The sequence below is a fragment of the Aricia agestis genome, chromosome 20 (genome assembly GCF_905147365.1).
Source record: "Aricia agestis chromosome 20, ilAriAges1.1, whole genome shotgun sequence".
NCBI lineage: Eukaryota > Metazoa > Arthropoda > Insecta > Lepidoptera > Lycaenidae > Aricia > Aricia agestis.
In genome coordinates, this window is record NC_056425.1 from 11,823,323 (window position 1) to 11,834,244 (window position 10,922).

Here is a 10,922-nt window from a genome sequence, read left to right on the forward strand (position 1 = left end):
ATTCGAGTTCTATAATGTCTAGTGAACTCGATTCATTCGAGTGTTTTTTATTTATTTTTTTATATGGAAATATAAGGGGGCAAACGAGCAAACGGGTCACCTGATGGAAAGCAACTTCCGTCACCCATGGACACTCGCAGCATCAGAAGAGCTGCAGGTGCGTTGCCGGCCTTTTAGGAGGGAATAGGGTAATGGGGACGGTAGGGATGGGAAGGGAAGGGAAAAGGGGAAGATCGGGAAGGGAATTGGGCCTCCGGTAGACTCACTCACTCGGCGAAACACAGCGCAATCGCTGTTTCACGCCGGTTTTTTTGTGAGAACGTGGTATTTATCCGGTCGAGCCGGCCCATTCGTGCGGAAGCATGGCTCTCCCACGTATAAAATTAGTATTATATTATAGTACTAAATTTTCAAGTGACAAGTTCTATATTTAGAGACATCTCATGCCAATTTTTTTTTGTAAAATCTAATATTTTTAAAGAATCACTTTTTGTTGTCAAATATTTTTGACGTTTGTCACCAAAATAATATTATTGCCTTCTTGGGTTATAAGCTGTGACTGTGAGTCATTCATAAATAATAACTAATATTATTATTGTAATAGTAATATTATATCATTAAAACATCCTATTGCACTCTTACAGCAGTCAAAAATATACTTGCACTCCGTAAGTGTCGGCAAAAATGAAAATAATGGGCAGAACTAGTTAGCGGCAGAAAGGCATACTAGTTTCTATCTTATTGTGTATTTTATGTGTGTACTCTCCTGACGAGAAATTATTTTTTTTAAAGCTCTCGTTGTTTACCTATAAAAAAAATGCAAAACGCCGATAAAGAAGTTTCTACCTCAAAAAAGCGGGTCAAATCAGACATTAAAATATGACCACCATACAAACTGCCTGTCTCGAACTCGAATCAAACTCACTCTTGCACCTATAGTAGTGCATACGAGACTGGAAATGCTTTGAATAGATATCGCTTTGATCGGGGTCCGATGTAGTACCGCAAATTGGAGGGCAAATTGTAGGTGTGATTACTGCATACACGCTGATTGGGTCATCATCACCTCTCATTATATCTGTCTGCTGGCTGACAAATTAGTGGTAATTTGTCACCCAGTAGACATTATGATGATGATTAGTGATAGTGAGAGAATAAAGAAAAAATGTATAGAAGAGCAAATTGTATGTGTGATTATTGCATACATGCTGATTGGGTTATCATCACCATTATATATGTCTACTGGGTGACTTAGGGGTAATTTGTCACCCAGTAGACATTATGATGATGATTAGTAAGAGCGCGAGAGAATGGAGAAAAATATATAGGCCCTCCTATAATATTATCTTTGTACTCAAATTTTAGGTGTGTTTACAAAAAGGTCAGATTAATTACACTAAACAATATATTTTTTTATAATTATAATATATTTTGTAATTATGGAAAGTTATAATTTTTTCAGTATTTTAATTAATTAAGTAAATATAACATAATTTATAATCGAGAAACAAAATTCTAGAACTTAATATCTCAAGAATAAATAGAGTACAGAACTTAAAATAAAATGTATAAATAGAACTTTAATAAAATATATTCATTTTAATTTTCCTATAAATTATTTTAAATTGTGCTTACATTTACATCGGTCATATTTTAACAAAAATTATTTATTGAAACAAAATGTAATTGGACACCTAGTATTAAATATCTATTTCAAAACATATTTTCAAAATATTTGTTCAACAAAAATAAACCTATTCTGAAAGACCAATGTATATGCTGAAAGACCAAATTTTTTTTCACTTTTGTATGGGGAAACTATTGACGCTCGGGCCCTTGCCCATACAAAAGTGAAAAAATTTTTTCGTCTTTCAGAACTGCTACTTTCACAGTTAACTCTCTACAAAGAACACGTAGTAGACAAAGTATTATCACTTATTTTTGTTACACCCTGTATATCCCTCTTTATTTAATTTAAGTACATACTAAAAATATTTTATCCGTACTAATATTGTAAATGCGAAAGTGTGTCTGTCTGTCTGTTGCTGAAATTTGGCATGGGGATACTTTGAGTCCCGGAAAAGGACATATGATACTTTTTATCCCGGAAAAATGTACGATTCCCGCGCGATTAACGAATTTTGGCGCAACGGAGTTGCCAGCGTCATCTAGTTATTAATAAGTTACTTTCATGCTGAAAAATTACGCGGCTTCTGTTTGTTTTAACGACCAACTTGTAATAAGAATTTTTAATATTTGTACGATCTACAAACACATTTCAAATTCTTCTCAAACACCTCTGAATGGAAAATGGAGAAAATCGAGCCCAACTAATTAAGTCTACTTCATGAGAAATGAAAAAGAAACCGTTCTTGTTTGGGAAGTATAAATACAAAATTCCCGATTTATTTTTTACATTTTCGCATTTTATTTTATAACGAGCTTTTGCCCGCGACTTCGTCCGCGTCAACGTAGTATAATAACAAAGATGGATAGTCCGCTAACAAATATGAAAAAAGTAAAATATAATCTCCTCCTTTTTGAAGGTCGGTTAAAAAGTAGCCTAAGTTTACTTATACATCAGCTATCTACCAAAAAAAGTCTCAGCAAAATAGCTCCAGCCGTTTCAGAGATTAGCCGGAACAAACAGACAGACATACAGACAAAAATTGTAAAAAATATTGTTTTGGTGTATGTACCCTACATACATTCATATGCATGTAGTAAAAAACGGTTCTTTTAATATTTCAAACAGGCACTCCAATTTTATTTATAATAATATGTATATATAGTCCGAATAGGTTATTTTTATGTGTCTGTGTAATTTATTTTCAGACTTTAGAAATTGACTTTAAAATATGTTGCTAAGTAGTTAATACTTTTAAGATCACGAACTAATTAAAATGTAAATTTATAATTGTGGTTCTTAGCATTTTAAATTAAAACCAAATAGATTATTATAAAAGCATCAAGATGAATTAAAATATTTTTAGTAAGTATAAAAAAAAATTTAAAACATTATACTTTTGATATTTAAAAATTGTTTAGGATTTAACAAGGCGTTGAAAATCTTTAAATTCTATACAATTTTAATTTCAAATTTGATAAGAGCCTTTATCGAAACATTTGCCATAAATTTTTTAAACTGAATATGGGTAAAAGATCCAGACAAAACAGACTGAAAATCTTGTATATAATGTGTAATGCTTCATTCCTCAAGAATATTTGTCTCTGTTATTCGAGCCGAGGAATTTATATTAAGCCGCAGCTAAGCAGCGAGCTCGCACCGACAAAAATGTACTAAGTATAGAATTTTCAAAAGTTCCTGACTTTTGAAAATTCTATACACATACACACAAACTGAATTTCATATAACACACACTTAACTCTTTTTCTGCTGTCAATAGAGTAGCTCACAAAATATATCTATTTATATAAATATTGTGCGCTTTCACAATTTTGGACGTGGCGGTAATATCGTTGACGTCCACGGTAAAACGATAACATAGGGAGGTAAATGTATGGAAATATAATATGAAGACGCTTTTAAATTTCCGTCAACGATAACTTTATAACGTGCACGTTAGAGGACATCATGACGTCTACACTCTTGAACTGAACCGCACAAAACGTCCGCAGTGCGTAAAATCAAAAGGGCATTTAACGTATCCAACGTTTTACTGTGGAAGTCGGCGTCCACGATAACGTGACGTCTGGAATTAGGTATAAAAGCGCACATTATTAGTCTCAAACTCGAGAACGGCTTAACCGATTTGGCAAATTTTAGTCTTGCTACGCTCATGAATGAAAGAGGGATTATATCAAGAAGAGAATGATACGAAGAAACACGGAAATCCGCAACACCAAAATACGTTTTTCATGAGCAAGCTATGCATCCAAACAATCCTATCATCATCATCATCATTTGGTGCCCCCTTCATAACGAAGTTCGGCGGTCAGCTGGTTGAATTTCTTCAGGTTCTGGGCTAACTTCTTTAACTGTGGGTTCTGATCCAATCCTTTATGTCATCTATCCATTTTCTTCTTGGTCTACCAGGTGGTCTCTTTCCCGGAAATCTACCTTCTATGATCAACCGTATAAATTCATATTGGGATCCTCTTTTTAGGTGACCGAAAAAAGCGATCTTGCTTTGAATAATGATATTCATAAGTTGGCGTTCAGAATCCGCCCTTTTTAAAACTTTTTTTTTCGACACAAATTGTGACCAATCCAAACAATCCTATGTCTATTCCCATCTTTCCAAATATCTCCGTACCAAATTTCATTTCAATCGGTTCAGCCGTTTAAGGCGATGGGAAGGGAAGGGTAGGGAATTGGGCCTCCGGTAAACTCACTTACTCGGCGAAACACAGCGTAAGCGCTGTTTCACGCCGGTTTTCTGTGAGCCCGTGGTATTTCTCCGATCGAGCCGGCCCATTCGTGCCGAAGCATGGCTCTCCCACGGAATACGGTAATAGACAGACAGACAGAGACACATTTTGCATCGCAGTCGGCTAACAAGAACTTTCGGTATGAGAAACACCAAAGCAACAATATTTTCTTGTATGTTAGTTTCTGGTTAATTTAACTTTAGGGTATACTTATATTAAGCTTTTACAAAGCAAGTGTAGCCACAAGAGTAGGTACTCTTAAGTTTTTCCGCGAAACACGAATTCGCAACTTTTGTCCTTATACAGGGTGTAACAAAAATAAGTGATAATACTTTAGAGTGTGTACGTGTTCCTTGTAGAGAGTTCACTGTGAAAGTAGCAGCGCTGAAAGACGAAAAATTTTTTTCACTTTTGTATGGGCAAGGGCTCGAACGTCACGAGTTTTCCCATACAAAAGTGAAAAAAATTTTTGGTCTTTCAGCGCTGCTACTTTCGCAGTGAACTCTCTACAAGGAACACGTACACACCCTAAAGTATTATCACTTATTTTTGTTACACCCTGTATAAGATTAAGATTGGTAGTTGTGTTCTAAGAAAACCTATTCCAAACATTTATCCCTGAGGATCTTACTGATAATAATGTTATTTAAACTAATATTGATACAAGATTAACCTGTGAGAAATTTCTATAGAAATGAGCAGTTCTTGTGTGTCGTCTGTCTATGTCAATCGTTTTAGAATTTTCGTGTCTTGTGTACAATGTTTAATAAATAAATATGATTAAAATGACAAGCAGTCTTACGATACCTATATAAATAGAAAATGAATCTTGAATTTTGTTAGTCTCACTAAAACTCGAGAAAGGCTGATCCGATTTTGGTAATTTACATCTTGAAATATTTGTGAAAGTCCGGAGAGACGGTGAGGAGACTTCGTATCACTTAACAAAGTAAACGGGTCATCTAGTGTAACATAAATATTTGCATCGCTTTTTTATGCATCGCCAAGGGCTCATCTTGTTTCATTTCGGTCTGATCTGACCCTAATAGTTGTATTCTCAGAAAGCATTAATATGATTGTCTGACAAGTAATATGATACGTGCGTCGGATAGGCATATAAAAAGTCGGTCCAGCGCTTCTCAACATGTTGATCATCCGTCCTACTAGGCTACGAGGCAAGGAAGAGCGAGTACTCTTGTGTACTGCGCACACACTTTTGCTAACCTTTTATTGAATATTTTTCAATTGTTTATTGAGCACCTTATATTAACTTTTCTTGCTTTGATTCTCAGCTTTTTTGCGCACGCACTTGCGCATTATCAAAGCACTCATCCGTAGCCTAGTTTACTATGAAACCGGCCACCGACCGCAATTATAATTATCAGTGTGGATTTATGAGTATAAGCCTTTGCAGGATTTTCGGATGATTCCTCTAAGACTGTATCGAGTATAATTTATACCGTATAGTTGTATACGAACTATCAATGAAAGCAATCACAGAAGCTATACAGACGAACTAAGATGAGACATTGGGCGGAGAAATTGGTATTTCAAGTCCAAAATCATTTGCGAAATATATGTAACTACCATCTACCCGTTGTATAAAATCTAGTGCATCTTTAGTTGTGTACTGATGGAACCATTCAATGAAATTTTATGCTCATCGGGTAGATCTAGTAATCGGAAATAAATGTCTATTTTTAGGTAACATTAGCAGAGTCAGCAAGTTATTAGTTATTAGTTATAACCACAGATTATAGGAGTAAGTTATAACTAACACATAAAGATAAAGTTAATTTATATCAATATTGCTTGTAACTTGTTTGCACATAATTAAACGGGACAACCGTACATTTTCAAAGTAAAACTATTTAAGTTCTTTCCCGGGACTCAAAAAGTTCCCACGCAAAATTTTGTCAAAATCGGTTTATCGAAAATCGTAAGCTGATATTTTTAATATTTGTAAAGATATTGTAAAAGTTCCGGAAAGCTTACACGCACACAGTAAAAGCTAAGGAAAAGCTCAGACATCCCCGGGGACTACTCATTATTTTTCTGCCAATCCTGACTGATCAGACGTAAATAAAATGTGACGTAGATTTAAGTCTATTGAAGACGACGGGCTGGTTTTTTTTTTTGCGAAAAAAAAATTTTTTAGAAAACCCTGTTTATAAAATTGTTATAATCAATCGTTTTATATTCTGTATTGTAATTAAATATAAAACGTGAATAAATTAAGATTTACTCGTTAACGTTAACGTAAAACAAGTAAGCAACCTGCATGTATTATTTCACGTCATAAAAAGATGAAAATCTTCAGAAAGTTATCTGTTTTTTAATTTATGCACCTAACACACTTGAAAAACATCTTAAACTTTAAATACCACCGAATTTACACACATTTATTCTTACACCAACTTAAATTAAAAAATACACACAAGTTAAATCACAAAAAAAAAATACCAAAATTACGGAAAAATTCATACCCGATATCCCGAAAATTCGGCAAATTCAACTTACATTAGAGTATTCCAAATTCAAATGCACAACACAACACACACACAGCACGAGCGCTCGAGGTCGGGGCCGGCGCGAGACTGCGGCGCGCCGCGCACCCGGAACCCGCGGAATTCCGGAATTTTCCGACTTTTTGGGTAAATCGCTTTTATGCATATTTTGGATTTTCCGGAATATATTACGGCTAAAAGATATGTTTTTTTTTTATTGTAGAAATACAACAAATGAAATCAATTTTAATTACGTTATTAATAACAATCACGTAGGTCGAACAAGTTTTAATATTTTGATGATAATATTACGGTAGCTATATTAATTCCACCATTATTCGTGTAACGCAGTAAATATTTTTCAATTAAATTTTCACTGAAATTTAATTTAAAAATATTGTACACCAATTAAATACTTACCTTTAAAATCAATAACGTGTTTCTCATTAATTAAAAAATATATATTATATTTTTCTATTTTGTGACAACGGAAGAATAAACCTATAGGTGTTCTTTTTTCAATTTTACACGACATACATAAAACTTTAAACGTCATATAAAATTTTAATTTACATAAACTAAGTACTGTACTCAGTATATGTTACTTAAAATTATTGTAAGCGCACTTAAAACGTCTTTTGTAATAAATGTTTAATTTTTATGAAACTAATTTGAAGTAGTGAAATACGAGGGGTGATAAATATTAACGCCGACGACGGAGCGCTGTCTGTAATTTAGCAGCTAATGCGTTTCCTGCTGTAATGACAAAGAATAAACAGAAAACTTTCAACTCCGACTAATAAAAAAAAAAATACGTGTTTTTTTCATGAAAGAAGGGGGCAAACGAGCAAACGGGTTACCTGATGGAAAGCAACTTCCGTCGCCCATGGACACTCGCAGCATCATAAGAGCGGCAGGTGCGTTGCCGGCCTTTTAAGAGGAAATAGGATAATAGAGGAAGGTAGTATTGGGAAGGGAAGGGAAGGGAATAGGGTAGGTAATTGGGCCTCCGGTAAACTCACTCACTCGGCGAAACACAGTGCAAGCACTGTTTCACGCCGGTTTTCTGTGAGAACGTGGTATTTCTCCAGTCGCGCCGGCACATTCGTGCGCAAGCATGGCTCTCCGACGTGTGGCATTCGGTTAATGCCGCAGTAAAGCTATATAGGTATCAAAATCTGATGGCAATTTATGACAGCAGATTATAAGAAAGAAAAGGATCAAAATTTTTTATTCCAACTACCCCGGTATTGTTAGAGTCAATTTTTTTTCTCGCTTTTTGTCATCAGATTCTGGTTAACCTATACATAGCATTTTTATCAACTTATGCAATTATAATTCGCATACGTCTAATCGCACGCACAAACACCGTTCTAAGTCTTTCAACACCGCACCGCTGTGCCGTTCGGAGTGGGATGGGTTAGGTTATTTTCGTTACGGAATTTCTTGATTCGATCGCCGCGCTTAAAGGCCGTGATAAAAAGTAATGCAATGGTATAAAACATTGTGTATATGTCGCAGTCATCTGGTTGAATCTGCTTTTCGATTGAATGACTAGCCAATTTATTGAATGAAACCATTTAATATAATGACTGAAGGCCAACTCATCAATTCGTTGATTGTAACGATTAACGTCTAAACTGAAGCCCAACTCATCAAGTCTTTAATTGTAAATTTAATTGGTTTCATTCAATAAATTGGCTAGTCATTCAATCAAATAGCTGATTCAACCAGATGACTGCGACATATACAGATTACAGACAGCCACACACTGTGCAGTTCTTAATATATTGGTAAGTCATTTTGGTGGATTCAGTAGACTACTAGCGGATATCCGCTAGTACAATGTATCAAAATGAAGAAATGAAAATACAATTTGTGCTTTCATACTTTTACGCCAGTATCATAAAGTAATATTAAACGACTGTATATATAATACCAACTGTTTCCTGTGATTAATAAGCATAAACATAATATATACTGACTGACATAGTTGAGTCTGTATTGAAGCAATTTTTAGGTAGAGCACGGTAGCATTGCTATTTATGCTACTTCGTAGCATATACGTAGAGGTGCTACACTTCGTAGCATATACGTAGAGGTGCTACACTTCGTAGCATATACGTAGAGGTGCTACACTTCGTAGCATATACGTAGAGGTGCTACACTTCGTAGCATATACGTAGAGGTGCTACACTTCGTAGCATATACGTAGAGGTGCTACACTTCGTAGCATATACGTAGAGGTTCTACACTTCGTAGCATATACGTAGAGGTGCTACACTTCGTAGCATATACGTAGAGGTGCTACACTTCGTAGCATATACGTAGAGGTGCTACACTTCGTAGCATATACGTAGAGGTGCTACACTTCGTAGCATAAACGTAGAGGTTCTACACTTCGTAGCATATACGTGGAGGTGCTACACTTCGTAGCATAAACTTAGAGGTTCTACACTTCGTAGCATATACGTAGAGGTTCTACACTTCGTAGCATATACGTAGAGGTTCTACACTTCGTAGCATATACGTAGAGGTGCTACACTTCGTAGCATATACGTAGAGGTGCTACACTTCGTAGCATATACGTAGAGGTTCTACACTTCGTAGCATATACGTAGAGGTTCTACACTTCGTAGCATATACGTAGAGGTAGGTATAGAAATTGCCAAAATTTAGACACTATCATGATATTCCATAGCTTGGTAATTAAAACACAAAAAAGAGATTATCATACCAATATTTAAATGTATAATTTTATTGTTTAAGCTACACGTTTTTCTTCCACGTATGACAAAGAAATGTACGTTTAAATAAATAAAACATCTATAATTGGTTTGCAGAATCGCACTCGATATAAAATACGTGAACGTTTGCGGGAAGCTATTAAAGAATAAGGGAATTTATCGAACACCTTGGGGATAGCTCGCGGCAGCAATCGCATATTGTAATCATCATCATCATGCGCAATCATGCATGCCAAGGAAAAGTTTAAATGTTTCATCATGACTCTGGTTATCTTTGTTTTGTTAAAGGAAATTTATTATGATATCAGTTAAATCCATACTTCCATACTGATATTATAATTGCGAAAGTGTGTCTGTCTGTCTGTCCGTCTGTCTGTCTGTCTGTCTGTGGTCTGTATGTCTGTCTAAATCGATTTTGCTGAAATTCGGCATGGAGATACTTTGAGTCCCGGGAAAGGACAAAGGATACTTTTCATCCTGGAAAAATGTAGGTGGGGTTTTATTTTTTTGCAAAAGAAAATATTATATTTCAAGGTTAAGATGCAAAAATTCTCCATATTATGCAAAGTAATTGAAATTATTGACTTACATTATATTTTAATACGTTGATATCCCACCTGGTCGTTTTTTTTTTTTTCTATGAAATATTAATAAAACCTTAAAATATATGAATATGCTTTTATTTACACGTTGTCAACTCTTGTTTAGAATACATTCAATAATATTTATTTATGAATGAGTTATTAAGATTCAACGATGAGCTATTCTCTGAATCTGAATAGCTTATTAATCTTGAGCTCTTGGTCTCTGAATTAAACAAAGCTAAGGTCAGCATAATCAAAACCTAGGTTTCAAATATGCAAAGTACTTAAAACCTAGACCATTACAAGTTCCTTAACCTCTTAACCCGAAGAGCAAAATAAACAGGACTTCACTTAGTAAATAACTTAGACCTAACATCGCTCTAGACCGCTAAAGTTCTAAGTAATGACTTAGTCTATTGAGGATGCTGGCAAAGTTTAGTGTTAGATTTTTGTTTGGTCTAAAGTTGTAAATAAGAACTAGATGCAGGTATTTCATTAGACGTAGCTGAATTGACTTCTTTCTTTTATCTTTTTCTTTCTTTTGTGATAGATATATAGACAGAGCTTAGGCCGTAGCCAAAGTCCCTTTCGTTAAAAACGATGACGAAATTCTTTATCAAAATGAATGGTATTTGACGGTAGTATTCGCAAGCGAAATGTCATTTAGCGATGACTTATGTCAAAACGCATAC

The 10,922-nt window shown here is 34.9% G+C and overlaps 1 protein-coding gene across 1 annotated transcript in view; it reads right to left on the reverse strand.

Annotated features, from left to right (window-relative positions):
• Positions 1-6,970, reverse strand: part of LOC121737239 (zwei Ig domain protein zig-8-like) — a 217,090-nt gene extending 210,120 nt beyond the window's left edge. The window contains exon 1 of the mRNA XM_042128848.1: positions 6,879-6,970. The gene's annotated coding sequence lies outside the window, so the exon portion shown is untranslated. The remainder of the gene's footprint in view (positions 1-6,878) is intronic.
• Between the last annotated feature and the right edge of the window lie 3,952 nt (positions 6,971-10,922).